The following is a 25,270-nucleotide window of genomic DNA, read 5'->3' as shown; positions in this document are numbered from 1 at the left end:
AAACAGGAAACATGCTTTTACTTCTTGGCATGCACCTGCTCCATCTGTCTGAAATTTCTTGTTTAGGCATCAGCATAATTTCTTCCCTTGCTTCTACTGGGTTTCTGCTCAGATGTCACCTCATTAGAGGAGCCTCTCCTGACCACTCTAAAATGTTATAATCCTATCCCTTCCTTGCTCCCTTATATTAATTTATTTGTCTCCACAATATTTGTCACTACCTATTACATTGTGCTTTTATCACTTTATTGGCTTATTGTATGAGTTTATACATTCTATCAGGTAGGAACTTTGCTATGTTCAATGCTATATCCTCAGGCTGGTTCATCATATGAGTTAAAAATAAATATTTCTGAAAGAAAGGAAGGTAACAAGGGAGAGAGAGACTTAGAGAGATGATTAAACTAGCAGCATTATTTGAAATAAAGAATATACCTAAGGAGTGTATTTCCCTGAGGCTTCTCTTTATCCTCCCTGCAGAACACCCAAAGTTAAGCTGAAGATGCTGTCTGCTAGGAGGCACATATCAGTTGGATTAGAGCCAGCTAATGAGTCCTCACTTAGTTGTCACTCAGTAGGTTGTAATAAGATCACAGGACCTAGAAAAAAATGCTCTGTTATAGTCACTGGTGTTCTCATCAGTAGTTATTTCATGTTCTTTGTATTCCAGAAATTGTAAAAATCAATAAAGACATATTGATTTTTACATACATATCAAAGTACATCATGAATTGCATTGTTCCAGGCAAATTTGTATGGCTTATAATACTTAGAATTTCACAACTGAAATATAAGAATATTGTACAAAAATATCAAATTATTCCTCCCACTGACTATAAGAAATATGCCTGAAATCATCCATATAGTATATCATTTATCCTCATACTACCTCTATCCAAAGTAGAATAATGTGTATACATTTGATGTTTAAAAATTTAACTATAAAAACAATTATAATACAAGAGTATTTGCATAGCTGTACTTCCTGGGTTCAGAGATCTTTTCCCAAAGATAGTGATTTCCCAAAGACAGGTGTCCAGTAAACATTTGTCAAAATTGTAATGGTTTTTATTTTTTTTCCTATGCATAACCAAGATACAACAAGGATTCAGCAGGGCCTGACTTTTTTCAAGGATGGCTGACCAGAAACATATATATAATAAAGTGAAAATTAAATGAAGTGTTTGGATATTTTCTTTCTAAAGTTTCTCAGGAAACCATGAGAGTATTTGGAAACGATTCATTGCCAGCTTTGGGCAGTCTGACATTGCATAACTGTGGTCTAAATGCCTTTCTAAATACAATTCTCTGTTTTTCAGGGGTGGAGAGAGCGGGACTGTTAGAAGGACTTTTTCATAAAGGCTAGCAGAGTGGGTTAAGACCTTCTCTTACTTGTTCTAGAAAGTACCATCTGATACTTCTATTGGTTTTACCCTCAATATGGCTTCAGCCTTTCAGTTGTGTCTTTGGAGCTCTTTTTGTTTGTTTATTTTTAACTCTTCCATTTTGTTTTAACATGGAATTCTTTGGCATAATGAATGCCAAGAACCATGGATTTTACCCTTGAGGCTAAACTTTGCTCTGAAGCCCTCACACTTTTTTTTTTTAACACCATCAGTTGCATTCACCATTATTTGAATAGAAATTTCTTACCCCCTACACAGCCACTGGCAGTGACTGCCTCTGCCTACCTCAGCTTTTGAGACTCAAATTCATTTCACAGTAGTTCCTTGAAAAAATATAAAAATAAAACTAGAGTCCTAATGTGGGGAAAGCTGAAGGGATTCAAGATACTGATTTAAATGTTGCCTATCAGATTATTTTTCTCAGCTTCTATTCTGGAGAGACTCATGTACACTGGATGAATGAACCAAGGTAGTGGAGTAAGAACAGTGAGAAACCTGCTGTTATACTCTCCGCAGATGGAGTGATGACTTGTCTCAGAACTGGAGCTACAGACGTGGGCATCAATATGCTGCTGGCAAAATGCTCCCAAATTGCTTTATGCCTGTCCAGTAGTTCTAATGCTACTTTCTTAAGTATTACTTAGCAAATGAACTAATCCAAAACCACTTAAATTTTGGCTATTTACATACTCATTCCCTTTTTATGAAGAAAGGGGGTATGTTAAATTACTTTTCAAAAAACAGTGTGGTGGTGCCAACATACTTAGTTGTTTAATTTATGTTTAATAAGAAAAAGAAAAGTAAAACAAATTGTCTTTATATTCCCACTCCCCGCGTACACTCCATGCTTCATACTTTCTCCTGACTTTGGGATTATTGAAAGGGAAAGAATTTTCATGGAAAAGTTATTGCTATAATGTGCTGATTGTTACATTAATTCTCTCCCCAGCCCCAGCTCTATTGCTTGGCAGGAATTTTGGACTTTACTCAGGAACTGCTTAGTGAGCTTGTCGGTGGATGGGATTAGTTTAATCTCCTCTCACAAGCCTCTAAGCACTGGGAGAGGTTGGCGTGAAGGAGAAGCACTGGTAAAATGGGGAGGGCAGGGATGAGGAAGAAAGGTTGCCGATGACCAATGCCAAAGTTTATTTTGTGTTAGAACTAAATTTGAATAGTGGGAAGAAGGGAGGCAGGAAGAGAAGGAGATGGCAGGCATGGTGGTGAATAAGAGAGTTAAACTGGGATGGGTGGTGGTGGTCTCTTCATGATTTCATTGTGCTTGGAGTGCCTCCAAGCCCCGGGAGCAATGCACAAATGGGAGGGAAAGGTGGGGGTGTAGAATGACGATTAGAATCTACAAATAAAATACACTAAGAGATTCTGCATAGCCTACTCCCTTGCTTCCTTCATGTTCCTTGACCTGTGTAGTAAGAACCATTATAGTAAAAATGGTCAGGTGAAAGTCTCTAAAACTTGTTCCCCCAACCCCATATATCCGAAACCAAGACAGTGAAACAGGAACAATATTGTATCCCGGGAATAACTGAAGAGATTAGTGCCAAAAACAAAAACTTAAAAGATATAGACATGAGAGTCCTCGTCATATACCCATTTCAGTTGCTTTTGTTTGGCTCCTACAAAAAACGGTTGCATTTGGCAAATCATGGTAGACTAACAAAAACTCAAACAACTGGCAGCCTCAAATGTGGTTCCTCTGGTAAATACAGTGTGTTTACTGAAATAGATCAACAAATATCTGGCAATTTATATGTGACTAATGATCTGGAGAAAGCATTTTTATCAAGGCCCATCAGATCATGTTTATATGGGAAGAAAAGATTATACATTCATTGTTTCCTCCAATGTCTAAATTAATTCCTGTTCTTTGTCATGCTATAGTCTGCAAGACTTTGGTTATCTTGACTTTCTACAGAATATATGTTGTACCACTATATTAATGATAGCTGATAGCTTAATCAAACTTTTGGTAAATATCCTAGATGCCTTAATATGGTATATATATAATATATATACCCCCTACACAGCCACTGGCAATAACTGCATCTGCCTACCTCAGCTTTTGAGACTCAAATTCATTTCACAGTAGTCCATATATGACATATATATCTATATATATATAATATATATGACATATACATATGGTAAGAGGTAAGAGATAACTGCATATTCAAAGGTCAACTACATCAGGAAGTATTTAGGGGTCCAGTGGCCTGGAGTCAGCTGGAATATCCATTTGGGACAAATTTATTTGGATTCTGGAGGCAGCATGTTATGGTATGAGTGTTTATGTCCACCCCAAATTCATGTGTTGAAATCCTTATCTCCAAGGTGACGGTATTAGAAGGTACTGGGCCATAATTCAAACTGCTCCTTCAATTGGGCCATATGCCTCAGCATACCCCATCATACTAAATAAAGAAGTCATTATATGACAAAGACACATGCACACACATGTTTACAGAAGCAGAATTCACAACTGCAAAAATATGGAACCAACCTAAATGCCCATCAACCAATCAGGGGATTAAAAAAATGTGGTATATTTACACCATGGAATACTACTCATACATAAAACAGAATGAAATAATGGCCTTTGCAGCAACTTGGATAGAGTTAGAGGCCATTATTCTAAGTGAAATAACTCAGGAATAGAACCAAATATCATATGTTCTTGCTTATAAGTGGGAGCTAGCTATGAGGATGCAAAGGCATAAGAATGACAGAATGGACCCTGAGGACTTGGGGGCAAGAATGGTTGGGGGTGAGTGATAAAAGACTACTTATTGGGTACAGTGTATACTGCTGGTGTGATGGGTGCACAAAAATTTCAGAAGTCACCACTAAAGAAGTTATCCATGTAACCAAAAACCACCTGTACCCCAAAAACTATTGAAATAAAAATTGTTTTTAAAGTTATATATTGAAGCTCTAAAAAGGCCCTATAGGAAATTGTAGTACAAACTCTGAGTTTCTGAAACAAGCCACACCTTCTAAAGCAGAGAACTACTTGTCATTTGAAGACTCTCTTTTGACATGTTGACAAGCCCCTTCCAAACCAAGCCACAGATTCTGGAAACAGAATTGCTAATCGTGAGTAATCTACTTTAAGATGCATCACGTTATAAGGTCAGGTGAGTGCATCAACAACCTGTTGTAGAAGGGAAATAACGCATGGAAATTAGGCCTGAGTATGTACGGAGAGGCCATATTCCCAAGTCACTTACTTCTGTTGCCTGATGCCACTCCCTCAACTTACCTCTGTGGCCCCATTGACTATTCCCTATATCAGACTCATGGAAAGAAAATATTTCTGTCGGTTTTACAGATTGATTGCTTTTATACCATGGGCCTTTGAAGAAAAACAAAATTAAAACTCAGTAGACAAAGTTATGAGTTATGAACTTGATTATTTACATTTAAGTGGGAAGGGGCCTGAGGTAAAAATATGCAATGATATTTGGCAGTGGCTTGGCAGGATGTTCTGGAAAGAACGAATATGGGATACTCTTCAGCCATAATAAAAGGGAATTCTGTCATTTGCAATGACATGGATGAACCTGGAAGATATTATTCTAAGTGAAATAAGCCAAGAACAGAAAGACATGTATCACATGATTTTATTTATATGTGGCATCTAAAAAAAAGTTGAACTAAAAAAGTACAGAGTAGAAAGGTAGTTACCAGAGATAGGGGTTGAGAAGGTGCAGAGGAGAAGGGAATGGGGCATTGTTGATGAAAGGGTACAAAATTTCAGTTAAGAGAAATATGTTTTTGAGATCTATTGCACACCAGTGTGATTAGAGTCAACAATAATGCATTGTGTATTTCAAAATAGCTAAGGGTAAATTTCAAGTTGTCACCATGAAAAATAAGTAAGTGAGCTGATGGATATAATAGCTTGAGTTAATTTATTTTTCCCCATTTTTGCCCCAGTGAGTCTCAGCTGTCACCTCCTGAGTGCCCTGAAGCTCTGCCACTGCATGTCTACAGACCTGGAATTAAGAGTGACTTAGCACACCTGAGCCACCTGTGAAGCAATGGGAAACTGAATCCAAAGGATTATAAATACTACAAAATAGTTTTGCAAAGTGTAACAATTAAGACTCTTACCATCAGTGTCTGGAAATTACCATTTAAATACATTTTGGGCAAAAACAGTATCATCTGTCTTTTTAATTTTAACATTTTTGCTGAGAAAGAGAGTGAGTGTGTGTCTATGTTTGTGTGTGTGTCACATTTTGTTTTAATTTACATTTTCTTAATCATTTATAATGTTTAAAGTCTTATATATTTATTGGGCATTTGGGTATTCTCTTTTGCGAAGTACCTTTAAAATCTTTTTTTCATTTTTCTATTGAGTTGTCCACATTTTTATACTGATTTGATGAAGATATTTACAAAGTATATAGGGGAGTCTTTAGTGCTTGTTTGTATTATAATCTATTATTTTACCTTAAGGGTGTCTTTTGATCTGTTTGGGAGGTTCCAAGATGGCCGAATAGGAACAGCTCCAGTCTGCAGCTCCCAGCGTGAGTGATGCAGAAGACGGGTGATTTCTGCATTTCCAACTGAGGTACCGGGTTCATCTCACGGGGGTTTGTCAGATAGTGGGTGCAGCCCATGGAGCAGGGCGGTGCATTGCCTCACCCAGGAAGCGCAAAGGATTGGGAAATACCCTTTCCTAGCAAAGGTAAGCTATGACAGATAGTACCTGGAAAATCAGGACACTCCCACCCTAATACTGCACTTTTCCAATGGCCTTAGCAAATGGCACACCAGGAGATTATATCCCGTGCCTGGCTTGGAGGGTCCTACACCCATGGAGCCTCACTCACTGTCAGCACAGCAGTCTGAGATTGAACTGCAAGGTGGCAGTGAGGCTGGGGGAGGGGCGGCCCCCATTGCTGAGGCTTGAGTAGGTAAACAAAGCAGCCTGGAAGCTCATATTGGGTGGTTCCCACTGCAGCTCAAGGAGGCCTGCCTGCCTCTGTAGACTCCACCTCTGGGGGCAGGGCATAGCTGAACAAAAGGCAGCAGAAACTTCTGCAGACTTAAACGTCCCTGACAGCTTTGAAGAGAATAGTGCTTCTCCCAGCACAGAGTTTGAGATCTGAGAACAGATAGACTGCCTCCTCAAGTGGGTTCCTGACCCCCAAGTAGCCTAACTGGGAGACACCTCCCAGTAGGGGCCGACTGACACCTCATACAGTCGGGTGCCCCTCTGAGATGAAGCTTCCAGAAGAAGGATCAGTCAGCAACTTCTGCCATTCTGCAATATTTGCTGTTCTGCAGCTTCCACTGGTGATACCCAGGCAAACAGGATCTGAAGTGGACCTCCAGCAAACTCCAACAGACCTGCAGCTGAGGGTCCTGATTGTTAGAAGGAAAACTACCAAACAGAAAGGACGTCCACACCAAAACCCCATCTATATGTCACCATCATCAAAGACCAAAGGTAGATAAAACCATAAAGATGGGGAGAAACCAGAGCAGAAAAGCTGAAAATTATAAAAATCAGAGTGCCTCTTCTCCTTCAAGGGAACGCAGCTCCTCGCCAGCAACAGAACAAAGCTGGATGGAGAATGACTTTGACGAGTTGAGAGAAGAAGGCTTCAGACTATCAGTAATAACAAACTTCTCCAAGCTAAAGGAGGAAGTTCGAACCCATCGCAAAGAAGTTAAAACCTTGAAAAAGATTAGACGAATGGCTAATTAGAATAAACAGTGTAGAGAAGTCCTTAAATGACCTGATGGAGCTGAATGAAATGAAGTAAGAAGAGGAGTTTAGAGAAAAAAGAGTAAAAAGAAATGAACAAAGCCTCCAAGAAATATGGGACTATGTGAAAAGACCACATCTACATCTGATTGGTATACCTGAAAGTGACGAGGAGAATGGAACCAAATTGGAAAACACTCTTCAGGATATCATCCAGAACTTACCCAACCTAGTGAGGCAGGCCAACATTCAAATTCAGGAAATACAGAGAATGCCACAAAGATACTCCTTGAGAAGAGCAACTCCAAGACACATAATTGTTAGACTCACCCAAGTTGAAATGAAGGAAAAAATGGTAAGGGCAGCCAGAGAGAAAGGTCAGGTTATCCACAAAGGGAAGCCCATCAGACTAACAGCTGATCTCTCGGCAGAAACTCTACAAGCCGGAAGAGAGTGGGGGCCAATATTCAACATTCTTAAAGAAAAGAATTTTCAACTGAGAATTTCGTATCCAGCCAAACTAAGCTTCATAAGTGAAGAAGAAATAAAATCCTTTACAGACAAGCAAACGCTGAGAGATTTTGTCACCACCAGGCCTGCCTTACAAGAACTCCTGAAGGAAGCACTAAACATGGAAAGGAACAACTGGTACCAGCCACTGCAAAAACATGCCAAATTGTAAAGACCATCAAGGATAGGAAGAAACTGCATCAACTAACGAGCAAAATAACCAGCTAACATCATAATGACAGGATCAAATTCACACATAACAATATTAACCTTAAATGTAAATGGACTAAATGCTCCAATTAAAAGACACAGACTGGCAAATTGGATAGAGTCAAGACCCATCAGTGTGCTGTATTCAGGAGACCCATCTCACATGCAGAGACACACATAGGCTCAAAATAAATGGATGGAGGAAGATCTACCAAGCAAATGGAAAACAAAAAAAAGCAGGGGTTGCAATCCTAGTCTCTGATAAAACAGACTTTAAACCAAAAAAGATCAAAAGAGACAAAGATGGCCATTACATAATGGTAAAGGGATCAATTCAACAAGAAGAGATAACTATCCTAAATATATATGCACCCAATACAGGAACACATAGATTCATAAAGCAAGTACTTAGAGACCTACAAAGAGACTTGGACTCCCACACAATAATAATGGGAGACTTTAACACCCCACTGTCGACATTAGACGGATCAACAAGACAGAAAGTTAACAAGGATATCCAGGAATTGAACTTAGCTCTGCACCAAGTGGACCTAATAGACATCTACAGAACTCTCCACCCCAAATCAACAGAATGTACATTCTTCTCAGCACCACATCACACTTATTCCAAAATTGACCACATAGTTGGAAGTAAAGCATGCCTCAGCAAATGTAAAAGAACAGAAATTATAACAAACTGTCTCTCAGACCACAGTGCAATCAAACTAGAACTCAGGATTAAGAAACTCACTCAAAACTGCTCAACTACATGGAAACTGAACAACCTGCTCCTGAATGACTACTGGGTACATAATGAAATGAAGGCAGAAATAAAGATGTTCTTTGAAACCAATGAGAACAAAGACACAACATACCAGAATCTCTGGAACACATTTAAAGCAGTGTGTAGAGGGAAATTTATAGCACTAAATGCCCACAAGAGAAAGCAGGAAAGATCTAAAATTGACACCCTAACATCACAATTAAAAGAACTAGAGAAGAAAGAAAAAACATTTTCAAAAGCTAGCAGAAGGCAAGAAATAACTAAGATTAGAGCAGAACTGAAGGAGATAGAGACACAAAAAACCCTCAAAAAATCAATGAATCCAGGAGCTGGTTTCTTGAAAAGATCAACAAAATCGATAGACCACCAGCAAGACTAATAAAGAAGAAAAGAGAGAAGAATCAAATAGATGCAATAAAAAACGATAAAGAGGATATCACCACCGATCCCACAGAAATATAAACTACCATCAGAGAATACTATAAACACCTCTACACAAATAAACTAGAAAATCTAGAAGAAATGGATAAATTCCTGGACACATACACCCTCCCAAGACTAAACCAGGAAGAATTTGAATCCTTGAATAGAGCAATAACAGGTTCTGAAATTGAGGCAATAATTAATAGCCTACCAACCAAAAAAAGTCCAGGACCAGATGGATTCACAGCCAAATTCTACCAGAGATACAAAGAGGAGCTGGTACCATTCCTTCCGAAACTATTTCAATCAATAGAAAAAGAGGGACTCCTCCCTGATTCATTTTATGAAGCCAACATCATCCTGATACCAAAGCCTAGCAGAGACACAAGAAAAAGAGAGAATTTTAGACCAATATCCCTGATGAACATTGATGCAAAAATCCTCAATAAAATACTGGCAAAACAAATCCAGCAGCACATCAAAAAACATCCACCACAATCAAGTTGGCTTCATCCCTGGAATACAAGGCTGGTTCAACATATGCAAATCAGTAAGCATAATCCATCATATAAACAGAACCAAAGACAAAAACTGCATGATTACCTCTATAGATGCAGAAAAGGCCTTTGACAAAATTCAACAGCCCTTCGTGCTAAAAACTCTCAATAAACTAGGTATTGATGGGACGTATCTCAAAATAAAAAGAGCTATTTATGACAAACCTACAGCCAATATCATACTGAATGGGCAAAAATTGGAAGCATTCCCTTTGAAAACTGGCACAAGACAGGGATGCCCTTTCTCACCACTCCTATTCAACAGAGTGTTGGAAGTTCTGGCTGGGGCAATCAGGTAAGGGAAAGAAATAAAGGGTATTCAATTAGGAAAAGAGGAAGTCAAATTGTCCCTGTTTGCAGATGAGATGATTGTATATTTAGAAAACCCCACCGTCTCAGCACAAAATCTCCTTAAGCTGATAAGCAACTTCAGCAAAGTCTCAGGATACAAAATCAGTGTGCAAAAATCACAAGCATTCCTATACACAAATAACAGACAAACAGAGAGCCAAATCATGAGTGAACTCCCATTCACAATTGCTTCAAAGAGAATAAAATACCTAGGAATCCAATTTACAAGGGATGTAAAGAATCTTTTCAGGGAGAATTACAAACCACCTCTCAACGAAATAAAAGAGGACACAAACATATGGAAGAACATTCCATGCTCATGGATAGGAAGAATCAATATTGTTAAAATGGCCATACTGCCCAAGGTAATTTATAGATTCAATGCCATCCCCATCAAGCTACCAATGACTTTCTTCACAGAATTGGAAAAAACTACCTTAAAGTTCATATGGAACCAAAAAAGAGCCCGCATTGCCAAGACAATCTTAAGCCAAAAGAACAAAGCTGGAGGCATCACGCTACCTGACTTCAAACTATACTACAAGGCTACAGTAACCAAAACAGCATGGTACTGGTACCAAAACAGACATATAGAAAAATGGAACAGAATAGAGCCCTCGGAAATAATACCACACATCTACAACCATCTGATCTTTGACAAACCTGACAAAAACAAGAAATGGGGAAAGGATTCCCTATTTAATAAATGGTGCTGGGAAAACTGGCTAGCCATATGTAGAAAGCTGAAACTGGATTCCTTCCTTACACCTTATACAAAAATTAATTCAAGATGGATTAAAGACTTAAATGTTAGACCTAAAACCATAAAAACCCTAGAAGAAAACCTAGGCAATACAATTCAGGACACAGGCATGGGCAAAGACTTCATGACTAAAACACCAAAAGCAATGGCAACAAAAGCCAAAATTGACAAATGGGATCTAATTAAACTAAAGAGCTTCTGCAGTGCAAAAGAAACTACCATCAGAGTGAACAGGCCACCTACAGAATGGGAGAAAATTTTTACAATCTACTCATCTGACAAAGGGCTAATATCCATAATCTACAAAGAACTTAAGCAAATTTACAAAAAAAAAAATCAAACAGTCCCATCAAAAAGTGGGCAAAGGATATGAACAGACACTTCTCAAAAGAAGACATTTATGCAGCCAAAAGACACATGAAAAAATGCTCATCATCACTGGCCATCAGAGAAATGCAAATCAAAACCACAATGAGATACCATCTCACACCAGTTAGAATGGCCATCATTAAAAAGTCAGGAAACAATGGGTGCTGGAGAGGATGTGGAGAAATAGGAATGCTTTTACACTGTTGGTGGGACTGTAAACTAGTTCAACCATTGTGGAAGACAGTGTGGTGATTCCTCAAGGATCTAGAACTAGAAATACCTTTTGACCCAGCCATCTCATTACTGGGTATATACCCAAAGGATTATAAATCATGCTGCTATGAAGACACATGCACACTTATGTTTATTGCAGCACTATTCACAATAGCAAAGACTTGGAACCAACCCAAATGTCCATCAATGATAGACTGGATTAAGAAAATGTGGCACATATACACCATGGAATACTATGCAGCCATAAAAAAGGATGAGTTCATGTCCTTTGTAGGGACATGGACGAAGCTAGAAGCCATCATTCTGAGCAAACTATTGCAAGGACAGAAAACCAAACACTGCATGTTCTCACTCATAGGTGGGAATTGAACAATGAGAATCCTTGGACACAGGGTGGCGAACATCACACACTGGGGCCTGTCGTGGGGTTGGGGGAGGGGGGAGGGATAGCATTAGGAGACATACCTAATGTAAATGATGAGTTAATGGGTGCAGCACACCAACATGGCATATGTATACACATGTAACAAACCTGCACGTTGTGCACATGTACCCTAGAACTAAAAGTAGAATAAAAAATAAAAAAGAGAGTGTCTTTTGATGAATTAACTGTCTTTATTTTGATATGTCTGAATTACCATTGTTTTCCATTATGCTTAGTGTTTTTTTGTGTCCAAATTAAGAAATCTATCTGTTGTAAGGGCATAAATATATTCTCTCATTTTTTTAAATCTACAGTCTAGTGTGAATGCATTTAAGGATGAGATATAAAGCAGGATTAGATTTATTTTTGTCTTTATGTGGGTTTACAATTGACAGCATCATATATGAAAAAGGTTACCTTCATCTCATTGCTCTTCGGTGTCATTTTCTAACATTATAAATCAAGTCTCCATGAGTGGGCCTCTTTCGGAACTCTTGTTCCATCACATTTTTGTCTATTCTTCCATAAATACTACATGGTCTAAATTATTATTAGTTTTGCAATAAGCTTTGATGTATGCGAATGTAAACAGTTCAACTTTGTTCTTCTTGGAGATCATCTTTCCCCTTGAAATTGCTATATAATATTTTTTTGATACGGATTCTTGCCCTGTTGCCCAGGCTGGAGTGCAGTGGCACAATTTTGTCTCACTGCAACCTCCGCCTCATGGGTTCAAGTGATTCTCCTGCCTCAGCCTCACGAGTAGCTGGGACTACAGGCATGCACCACCACGCCAGGCTAATTTTTGTATTTTTAGTAGAGACGGAGTTTCACCGCACTGGCCAGGCTGGTCTCAAACTCCTGTCCTAGTGATTTGCCCACTTCGGCCTCCCAAAATGCTGGGATAACAGATATAAGCCACCATGCCCAGCCTTTATATAAATTTTGACTCAGTTTGCCAACTTAAAAAAACATCCTCTGCTAGAATATTGACTTAGAAATGAACCTGTAAAATATTTTGGGAGAAATGATGTCTTTGTAGTTCTGAATGTGGACTCTTCCTTTATTAACTTTTTGAAAAACTTCTTGCAATATTTTTTGTAGTTTTTCTTGTGAAGAACTTTTACATATTTTTAAAAATAATTATTCATAGGTATGTGAGGGTTTTTTCTATTTCAGGTGGTATTTTAAAGTTTTATTTCTTCTGGTTGCTGCTATAGAAAAAATATCATTGATTTTATATGTCAATTTCTATCCATTAAAATGTTAAAATTACTGATTCTAATTTTTTCTGTAGATCATTTTGAATTTTTAATGTGTACAGTCTGTTGTCTAATAATACTGTCTAGTTTTATTTTTTCCTTCCAAACATTTTTGTATTTATTCTTGTGTGTGTGTTTTTTTTTATTGGCCATAATACTCTATACACTGTTGAAGAGATGTACTGATAGCAAGCATCTTTGCCTTTTTTTTTAATTCAGGGAAAAAACTTTCAATGTTTTATGATTAAGTATGTTTTTTTTCTGTAACCTTTTTTTTAAATGAATACTTGGTTAGTTAAGCAGTTAGGGAAGTTATCACGTAGTCCTAGCTTCATATGTCTCTTTTCTTTTTAAGACATGGGTGGGATTGAATTTTATCAAATCATTATTCTCTACATACTGAGATAATATTTTCTGCTTTTTTCTGTTAATGTGTTAAATAACATTGATTTTTGAAAATTAAACCAACCTTGTACTGAAAAACAAACTCCACCTGGTTATTTTCTTACCTTTCTATATAAAAATGGACCCAATTTTCTTATGTTTTGAAATGAAATCTATTTCTTAGTTTTCTTACATTTAAGTATAACATGCATATAATAAAATGGATGATTCTTATTAATTACTGTTAACACCACCCCCTAAAATAAGCACTCTTCTGACATCTATCATCGTAGATTAGATTGGATGGTACTTGAACTTTGTAGACAAAAATCATATGTATATCTGTACAAGGTGCACTCTCATGTGTCTGCATTAATTCATCCAATGTTATGGCTGCTGTTTAATGGCAGCTAATCTGTATTTTACATTTATGAATAGTATTCCATTGTATGAATTTGCCACAGTTTGGTCTCCAAGTTTGGGTATAATGAATGAAGTTGCTATCCATATTCTCATACCTTTAGTGCATACGTCACTCATTTCTATTGAGTTTATACATAGAAATAGAATGAACAAGTCATATAGTATTATATATCCAGGTTAGTAAATACTGCTAAATCTTTATCAAGGTTGTTGTATCTATTCAAAGTTTCATTGGAAGTATACGAGAGTTCTAGTTACTCCACATCCACCATAACACTTGATGTGATTTTTTTTTTTTAATCTTAGACATTCTAGTGGGAGGGTAGTGGTGGCTTATTGTGGTTTTAACTTCCACTTTCCTGATAACTAGACTTAAGACATTTTGACAGGCTGATTGGGCATTTGTATATCCTATTTTCAGAAGTGACTGTTTATTATTTTGCCCCTTCCTTCCTTCCTTCCTTCCCTCCCTCCCTTTTTTTAATTTTATTATTATACTTTAAGGTTTAGGGTACGTGTGCACAATGTGCAGGTTAGTTACATATGTATGCATGTGCCATGCTGGTGTGCTGCACCCATTAACTTTCTTTCTCTTTCTTTCTCTCTCTCTTTTCTTTCTCTCCTTCCTTCCTTCTTTCATTCTTTCTTCTTCCTTTCTTCCTTTCTTCCTTTCTTTCTTTCTTTCATGAAGTTTTGCTCTTGTTGCCCAGGCTGGAGTGCAATGGAGTGATCTCGGCTCACTGCAAACTCCACCTCCTGGGTTTCAGCGATTCTCCTGTCTCAGCCTCCCTAGTCGCTGGGATTACAGGCGCTCACCAGCATGCCTAACTAATTTTTGTATTTTTATTTGAGACAGGGTTTCACCATGTTGGCCAGGCTGGTTTCGAACTCCTGACCTCAGGTGATCCACCTGCCTTGGCCTCCCAAATTGCTGGGATGTGGGTTTTATATCCTTTTATTATTCATTCATAAGAGTTTTTTATGTGTTTCAGTAGAAATAGGACATGTGTATTGCAGATATTTTCCCAGCATTTCAATAAATTTTTCTCACCTTTAATGTCTTTCAATGAACCACAATTTTCAATTTTAATAAAGCTTGTTGTATTAAATATTATATGGTTAATGTTTCAGAAATCTGCTTAAGAAATCTTTGAATACTACGAGAACATGAGATTTTCTTCTGTTATTCTAGAAGGTTTTTTTTCTTCTTGTTGCTATACTGTTTTCTTTTAGATCTGCAATTCTTCTGGTGTTGAATTTTGGGTATGGTGTGCGGTAGAGTTCCATTTCATATCTTTAAAAATATGGATATTCAATTAAACCAGCACCATGTGAAAAGCCCATATCTCTTGTTTTACAGTAATTCACACACCAAGTATTTATATATGTATAGATGTGTTGTTTTCAGTCTGTTGCTCCTTCAATTTTGCTTCAAATCAATATTTTTTAGTTATTTTGACCCTTCGCATTTTTATGTTTATATTTTAGAATATTTGTCACTATCAGATATCACCTATTATGCAGTTTTCAGCACATTCTATTTACCCTTCAATACACTGCTTAAGTTCTTCCTCCATGCCCATTTTTTATAACCATCCCATCTCATAACAACTTCTTTCAATATCTGTGAAATTTATTTTTTTTAAAGCTTACTGATTCATTATAGTGAAAGGCAGAAAGAAACTTGGAAGACTGATAGGTAGACAATCTTATTTAACAATTTAAGGGATTCTGAGACATGGAGAATGAGATAAATGGGAATAACATGTGATTTTATGTTGTGTATGTTATTAAACATGTTCATTTAACATACATACATATTTGAGTTACATCTATACATATACACTAATACATATTTATATATACATAACATACACGTATATAATACACTCTCTTAGTTGGTCACTTTCTTGAAAGTTTTCTTATCTCCTTTGGTTCTAAATATACAATATTCTTTACTTACCAAATATATTGAATAAATTTGGAGAATTTTACAAAGTAATTATATAGAGACTCCCGAACTATTAATAGATAGCATTTGCAAATCATTCTTGTTAGCAAAATACTAATTTAAATGTACTCCTTCAATTTCTTAATTCTCATTCTCTCTCTCCCTCTCTGTCTCTCATCAGGCTTGAAAATAAGAAATGCCAATAGAACATACTGAGGTTTAATAGTATTGATCCTGTTCAGAATTTTGCAGAATAGTTTAAGGATCCAAGAAAAGAAAAGAAACATTCTTGCTCCAAGCATAACAAAATGTCTAGGTGGTTTGTCAAAGAGCAGTTAAATTCCCCTCTGAATGGAAACATTAAAAATTCTTCCCACTGTGCCTTTTAAAAGCCTCTTGTGTGTGAGGTTGGACTCTGCTGCCAGACTGAGCTGGGACATTCCTCATCTCTCACCACTGAGATTCTCGAAATGTCTGTCAGCCATTTGCAGCACTTGCTGAATAGGCCAGCATTACCTCATGCTCTCAGAAAAGGTGGCAAAAACAGGCTGGTTGTCTGTTTCTTCTGCTTATTATTTATTTTAGGCAAGTGCGAGTCCTTGGGTTTGAGACACAGTGCTGGTGGTAACTAGAACACAGAATAATAGGCTAAAAGAGGTGAAGGGGAGTGAAGTCGGGTTGGCAGCCAGTTCTCATTTGGGAAAGCTTGAGGAGGTGGTATGTGGGGGTGAACAGGGGAAAAACGTGAGTTAAAAGAGAAGTCCAAGTGTGCGTCTGGGATCCTTTAACAGAAGCATAATACTGACTAGTTGAGCAAATTAAGTCTTTTCAGGGGCGTCCAGATAAACGATTGGTTTGCGTTCAAGCAGAAAACATCATTATTTCTGGCTTTGTGTAGTGCAAATTAGAGAAAAGAGATGACAATTCCTCCTCTGTAACCTGAATATATGAAAGAGATAAGAAACGTGCAGGAAAGTGAAGGAGAGGTACTGGGGGCTTTTTCTTTTCCCTAAAGGAAGGTAAATTTGTTGAAGACATTTTCAAAAATACCAAATTAATGAAAAGTGGAAAGATATATGTGTGTGGGTGTATATATGTATATATATATTCACTTGCTATGTCAGACATCCACCCTACCTTGTGCAGAAGGTATGGTGAAAAGCAAGAAAGTCCTCAAGCAGGGGATCCACCCCTGTTGCATGTTTGCAGTCCTGGCTCATTCGAGCAGCTGGTGGAAGCTGCTGGCACTTTGGATCAGTTAGTGTCAGAATTTTGATATTTTATTCGAACCTGAATCTCTTTCAATAACCTGAATCAAAGCAATCTGTTAAAGAATCCCCTTCAATAATTAGAATTTTTGAAGTAGAACAAAAAGTTGAAAGGTGATATTTGTTTGTTGAGAAGAAACTCGTTTCTCAACATGCTGTAATGAGGTGATGACAGAGAAAGGCAAACACATTCATTTTAACCCCAATGGAAAAAAAAAAAAAAACACAGAAAAGGGCAATTTTAGATATTTATACGGTATATGTGAACTTAGTATGCTAAAATTTCAGTATTAGTTTTAAAACACTATGTTTATGTGTGTTATGGCTGTTTGATTCTAAATTAAAAGGAAAAATTAGTCTCTTTAAACTTCAGTAGACTTTGGTTTACATTATCAATGGCTTGTAAGAATAATTTTTTCTTTATATCTTTATGGTCTATGAGATAAACCATTCTATGAAGTTAGAGACTGAGTTAACCACAGATGTACATATTAAAGATTCAGTTAGATCAATAAAAATAGGTTTTTATGTAAAAAATGTGAAAAAGAGAGGGTGTGAGAGAAATATACATACAAACAACTGTACATATACATTTAATAGGCATAAGATGCAGAATACACATATAATATGCATTTTAAATATAAAAATATATTTCAGTATATTGTGGATATGGATTTGAATCTTGGTTTTATTGAACTTGAAGTATTTAATTAGTATCCCTAAGTTACAATCTTTTTCTAAATAAAATAAACATAATAATTCTATCTCAGAGGGTTCTTTAAATGATTAAATCAAATGATATCACATACATAAAGGACTTAGCACTGCACCATACATGTGGTCAATATTCAACTGCTTTTTGATACCAACAGCTTAGTTCTCTGTCTTTTGGTTGTCTACTACTTAATAACCCATCCATTAATAATAAAATTATTCAATGAAAAACATAAAGTGGCTTCACCATTCAATGACAAAGACTAAAGAGAGTGTTCACACACACACTGAACATTTTATCAATATTAGTGCATGTAAATAAATATGTGGAGGGAGGGATGTTTGTTTTAATGTCCACAAAAAGACTATTAAATTTCCACAAATACAAAAACCTTTTAATTTTTTCCCCTTTTGTTTATGCAAGTACAATTTTGGACCAGGTTTCAGTTGTTAGAGACTCTACCCATCATATGCACACGAAAACCTGCACATTGCCGTGGTAATAGGGAAGGCTGGCCTGGATTCCTTAGAGTGAATGCTTCAAAACAAACAAACTTAAACCACGGGCCCACACACCCTGTTTTAATCAGCATTAATGGCTCTGACAACCAGAGGCTCCTTTATATTCTCTGTTTGCAACAATTTGCTAATGGTAATTAAAAATGCCTGGTGTTTGCCAAAGATTCCAAAGCCACCTTCTTCAACACAAAAAAGATAAGAGTAGGGAGAAGTCTAAGAACAGTATTCACATAAACAATTTTGACTGGGCAGTCAAAGAAGTTTAAAAGAAAAGTAGTGCAGAAGGATAAAATGGCCTTAATTCTGGGTGAGAGGTAATAACACATTAAATTCAAAGGCCTCCAACCTGTGGCTGGGAGAGAAAAGATATTTATATATAAAAGTTGTCATGGAATTGTTAAAAGATCAGCATAACCAGCCATTAGAAAAATTAACTGATGTGGAAGTATTTTATATTATATAAAGCTATGTAGCAAGGATTTCTGAACTAGATAATGAATGGGGTCTTGAAGGCATATATACTCCTGAAGTTCAGGCAATTTTGTGAGTTTGGGCCCATCTTTGGTACTTTTTCTGGATTAGAGATCAATAGCTTTTAACAGACTTTAACATGGCTTGTTATCTATAAAAATATTATTATCATGGTTTTTGTTATTCAGTCTTTGCATTTTACCAGGTGGTTGAATTTTTTTTTTTTTTTTTTTTTTTGAGACGGAGTCTCGCTCTGTCGCCCAGGCTGGAGTGCAGTGGCGCGATCTCGGCTCACTGCAAGCTCCGCCTCCCGGGTTCACGCCATTCTCCTGCCTCAGCCTCCCGAGTAGCTGGGACTACAGGCGCCCGCTACCACGCCCGGCTAATTTTTTGTATTTTTAGTAGAGACGGGGTTTCACCGTGTTAGCCAGGATGGTCTCGATCTCCTGACCTCGTGATCCGCCCGCCTCGGCCTCCCAAAGTGCTGGGATTACAGGCGTGAGCCACCGCGCCCGGCCCAGGTGGTTGAATTTTAAGGTTATTACATTGGAGAGTAATTTTAAAACATATTTCAAAAGCTGAGCTGGGCATAATGGCTTTTGCCTATAATCCCAGCAACTCAGGAGGCTGGGGTGGGCGGACTGCTTGAGGCCAGGAGTTTGAAATCAGCCTAAAGAACATAAAGAATGATGCAGAAAACCAAACACCCCATGTTCTCAATCGTAAGTGGGAGTTAATAATGAGAACACATGGACACAGGGACGGGAACATCACACACCAGGGCCTACTGGGGTGTGGGAGGCTAGGGGAGAGATAGCATTAGGAGAAATACCTAATGTAGGTGACAGGTTGATGGGTGCAGCAAACCACCATGGCACGTGTATACCTACGTAAAAAAACTGCATGCTCTGCACATGTACCCCAGTACTTACAGAATAATAATAATAAAAGAACATAAAGAGACTCCACCTCTTAAAAAATTAAAAATTTTTTAAAAAGAAGGGTGTGGTTGCACATGCTTGTGATTCCAGCTATTTGAGAGGCTGAGATGGGGGGATCACTTGTGCCCAGAAGTTCAAGGTTGCAGTGAATTATGATCACACCATTGCTCTCCAGTCTTTGTGCCAGAGCAAGACCCTGTCTCAAACAAAAACAAAAAACAAACAAAAAAGAACAAGCAAGAGTAATAACTCTGCTACTGGGAATTTATTCTAAATAAATAGTACAATATGATAAGTTAACAAACAAGTATCTGTCAATTAGCATTTAGCTGTCAATTTAAAAATAGATTAAGGATTTGTCATCGTACATAATAGGAAGTGTAAAGACAACAGTTACATGGTTAGTTAATTCAATAATTAGCTTGTCCCCCCCTTTTTTTGCTGTTCCTTTTTTTTTGTGTATTCATTTATCACTCAAGGCTGGGCTCCCCAAGTATCAGAACAACTGCAGCAGTTCTATAAATCACATGCACACAGCAATGTCCAGAAGCAAAAAAGCAAACATTTTCTTCATGCCTGTAATCCCAGCACTTTGGGAGGCTGAGGCAGGAGGATCACTTGAACTCAGGAGTTTGAGACCAGCCTGAGCAACATAGAAAGACCTCATCCCTACAAAAACGAGCAAACAATAAACCAACCAACCAACGAACCAACCAACCAAAGAAAACAAAAATTAGCAGGCTGTGGTGATACACGGCTGTAGTCCCAGCTACTCAGATGGCTGAAGTGGGAGGACTGCTTGAGCCTGGGAGGTTGAGGCTGCAGTGAGCCAAGATTGTGCCACTGCACTTCATCCTGGATGACAGAGTAAAGCCCTGTCTCAAAAACAACAAACAAACAAACAAACAAAAGTAGGCATCTGTTAGCTAGAAAAAAGATGAGCAATAGCTATTGCAAAGGCAAGTATCAGTATCAGCCATAATGTACTGCCTATATCTTTTATAGAAAATGTTATATTTTTACGGTTACATATTTCACTTATATGCACAAGAGTTGATAGGAATATAGTGAACACCTGTGTACTGAATTGCTCAGTTTTAAGTATTAACTTGGGCTCAGATGTTTATTAAAGAAAGAAAATTACAAATATATTTGTGAGTATCTCTGTACCCAACATTGATTATATTCCCTTTTCATCTTCCTCAGCCATGGCCATCCACTTGAATTCCTTCTTTACCTTTTCCTGCTTAATTTTACATTTGTGCTATATATTGTTGTATATTAAAAAAACTCTAAAAAATCCATTTTGATTTTCATTCTTGGGGAAAGAAAATAGAACAAGTATAAAGTTTGTGAAAAGAAAACAAAAATAGAACAAATATCATGTTTATGAAAAGAAAACAATTAACAATATTATATTACTAAGAATCACTGACCATAAAAATGTGGTCCTAAATTTTGCTTCACCAAGCTCATTTAAGCAAATGAGTTATTCAATGAATATACAGGACCACATATCACAAGAAATGATATTTTAAGTAAACAAGCCAGTACTAAATAGTCCACCACTTCTGATCAAATGATTTTGAAGAAATATTTCAGTGAAATCATGTCCCATCAGCTATGATAATAACAGGAGCAAGAAAGAGACAAACTCTAGTTCCAATATATAGGACACTGCCATAAGAAGGATGCTTTGAAACCAAATTCAATTCCCAACATCTCCATTTTAATATGCTTCTGAAAATAGGGGCCCAGTAGCACACAGACTAGGAGAAAACCTTGATACTGCATCCATCACCAGCTACATTCATTCTGCAAGGGAATTCTCAGATAGTGAAAGTTCCTGCCTGAAGGGGTAGGTGGCCCTTATTTGCTCCGCTTTCTGCACCATCCATAAAAATATAGGCTTTTTTTCCCTTTTTAAAAAACTTTGGAGCTATGAGTTCTCAATTCTACTGATGAATATGGGTAGGTTCGGGAAGCCTGGGCAAAATTATCCCTGTCCAAAATAACCTTTTCTTGCTCAGGTACTAAGTGGGGAATGTTCTCTTCATTATTATGTGCAAGCTCTATAGTTGTCAACAAACAATCTGATATAAAAATCATCCAGTTGACAAATTAAGAAGGTTACTCTCTATGGGCATAAACAATGATAACTGATGTGATAAATGAAATCTTAAGTAAAAATTACAAGGTGCTCGCAGATTAGTCAGAGACTAAAGTCCATTGCGGGAATCTGGGAATGTTTCATGGAGGAACATTTGAGATACTTGTTGAAGTGTTCACCAGCTAAAGAAGGGAGGAAGAGAATGTCAAGCAAATAAAACATAATGAGTTTTGAATAGGAAAAGCAATTTTATTTGGCTCCTGACCTTCTGAATGTCATCTCTTATGGTGTTCCTTTACTAGACACACTTATTTGGCTCTTAATGGACTATAAAGCTCCCATTTTTAGCAGAAGTTCTCGGTTCATTTCTTGAGTTTCTGAGGCTCCCTTTCAGTAATGCCTTTCATTTAATTCTCCATTTCATCCACTGACCTCCTTTTGCCTCCCTACTTCCCTCAGAAGTACCTCTCTTCTCAAACCCAATACTCTCTCTCTCACAATAGACTGGGTTGTACATTAGGATGAGAGCATGAATACACAGCAACTGGAAACTTATTTTCTTATTTTCAAGCAAAAGGTCGGTTTAATTCTCAGCTTTTCTTCAGGGGCTGAGAAAAACTTCTTGCATCCCAAAGAAGGGAAGAATAGAAAAATAATTAAATGTAAATAGTAACATAGCTGAATGTGTATGTCACATCCTGCCCCAACCTCTCAGTGTTTCTCAAACTTTAAAAAATTGATTTCCTCTTTAACAAGACTTCTAAATATTTTTTTCTAATCCTTCTACCATTAAACTTTAATACCACAGATACACTGTGCATCTGTTCATAGAATGTCTCTGAGTTTACATATTAAAGAATAAGATTTTATTTACCCCCTGAAGAATCAATTTTGACTCCCCGGGAGTAATACTGCCTAGATGAGAATGCCTAATCTCTTTTCTTTCTTCCATTTTTGTATTTCTTTCCCTCCCTCCCTCCCTCCCCTCCTCCCTCCCCTCCTCCCTCCCCTTCCTTCCTTCCTTCCTTCCTTCCTTCCTTCCTCCCTCCCTCCCTTCACTCTCTATTTCAATCATATGAATATATATGTATGTATTTATTATCCACTACCTGGCTATCCTTCCATCTATGTATACATCTACTTCTTTTTTCCAAAAGAAAAGAAATCACTAAACTTCTATGAACTTTAGTGATCAACTTTATGAAAAGTGAAACTTACTAATTCATAGGAATATTATAGATATTATGACTTCTACAGGTGTTTTAAAAATAGTTATTATACAGATCAAACTTCAAAGAAGACTTTGTTGAAATGAATAGAAGTTTTGGCTGCCATCTTGGATGCTCTATGCCTCTGGCATTTTGTTTATGACTTTCCCCGAATAGTCTGCACGTTCCCTAACAGTCTTTTATAGAGGGACTGTATATGTGTATATAATTAAACGCCTGAGAAGCATAATCTCTTTGTGTAGAAGATCTAGAACTGATAAGAAAAGAGCTCCTTTTCAATTTTATGTGAGTAAAGAAATCGTTGGCCAGTATTTTATTGAGGATTTTTGCATCGATGTTCATCAGGGATATTGGTCTAAAATTCTCTTTTTTTGTTGTGTCTCTGCCAGACTTTGGTATCAGGATGATGCTGGCCTCATAAAATGAGTTAGGGAGGATGCCCTCTTTTTCTATTCATTGGAATAGTTTCAGAAGGAATGGTACCAGCTCCTCCTTGTACCTCTGGTAGAATTCGGCTGTGAATCTGTCTGGTCCTGGACTTTATTTAGTTGGTAGGCTATTAATTATTGCCTCAGTTTCAGAGCCTGTTATTGGCCTATTCAGGGATTCAACTTCTTCCTGGTTTAGTCTTGGGAGGGTGTATGTGTCCAGGAATTTATCCATTTCTTCTAGATTTTCTAGTTTATTTGCGCAGAGGTGTTCATAGTATTCTCGGTAAACTAAAGAGCTTCTGCACAGCAAAAGAAACTACCATCAGAGTGAACAGGCAGCCTACAGAATGGGAGAAAATTTTTGCAATCTACTCATCTGACAAAGGACTAATATCCAGAATCTACAAAGAACTCAAACAAATTTACAAGAAAAAAACAAACAACCCCATCAAAAAGTGGGCAAAGGATATGAACAGACACTTCTCAAAAGAAGACATTTATGCAGCCAAAAGACACACGAAAAAATGCTCATCATCACTGGCCATCGGAGAAATGCAAATCAAAACCACAAGGAGATACCATCTTACACCAGTTAGAATGGCAATCATTAAAAAGTCAGGAAACAACAGGTGCTGGAGAGGATGTGGAGAAATAGGAACACTTTTACACTGTTGGTGGGACTGTAAACTAGTTCAACCATTGTGGAAGACAGTGTGGTGATTCCTCAAGGATCTAGAACTAGAAATACCTTTTGACACAGCCATCCCATTACTGGGCATATACCCAAAGGATTATAAATCATGCTGCTATAAAGGCCCATGCACACTTATGTTTATTGCAGCACTATTCATAATAGCAAAGACTTGGAACCAACCCAAATGTCCATCAATGATAGACTAGATTAAGAAAATGTGGCACATATACACCACGAAATACTATGCAGCCATAAAAAAGGATGAGTTCATGTCCTTTGTAGGGACATGGATGAAGCTGGAAACCATCACTCTCAGCAAACTATTGCAAGAACAAAAAACCAAACACCGCATGTTCTCACTGATAGGTGGGAACTGAACAATGAGAACACTTGGACACAGAAAGGAGAACATCACACACCAGGGCCTGTTGTGGGGTGGGGGGAGGGGACAGGGATAGCATTAGGAGATATACCTAATGTAAATGACGAGTTAATGGGTGCAGCACACCAACATGGCACAGGTATACATATGTAACAAACCTGCATGTTGTACACATGTACCCTAGAACTTAAAGTATAACAACAACAACAACAAATAAAATGTCATTCAATTAAAAAAAAAGAAATTATTAGGGAGTGTCCTTATACAGCAAGGTTTTTTTAAAAAACCTCCAATTTGATTATTTTTGTCATGTTCAAAAATACCTCTTTTAATTAATGCATCTTAATCAGGTATTATCAGGTAGTTATTGTGTAAAGTAAATGTTAAAAAGAATTGCTTCATTAAAAGAAGTATAGCAGATTTTACTCAATTAAACTTTAAGCAATTAAATGTGCAAAATTTGACTCCCACCCTAATGCAATTTCTGTATTCAAATAAAATAACATGTTCCACTGATACAGGAAGGATTAAGGGAAGATTTTCACCCAGTACAAATTTATTTCTGTATGTTTTTCTCTTAGAATAGACTAATTTTGAGCCTTCTGTTTATGTCAATGATGTACGTCTTTTTCTATTTCCATTGCATGTTTAGCAAATAAATTGCATGCTTTGGAATCCGGGTTTGAGTCCTATCTCTAGCATAAAATAGTTGCATGTTTAGGG

The sequence above is a fragment of the Pan paniscus genome, chromosome 2 (genome assembly GCF_029289425.2).
Source record: "Pan paniscus chromosome 2, NHGRI_mPanPan1-v2.0_pri, whole genome shotgun sequence".
Taxonomy (NCBI): Eukaryota; Metazoa; Chordata; class Mammalia; order Primates; family Hominidae; genus Pan; species Pan paniscus.
The sequence above is the reverse complement of the archived record's forward strand: the minus strand, read 5'-3'. Positions refer to the sequence as shown.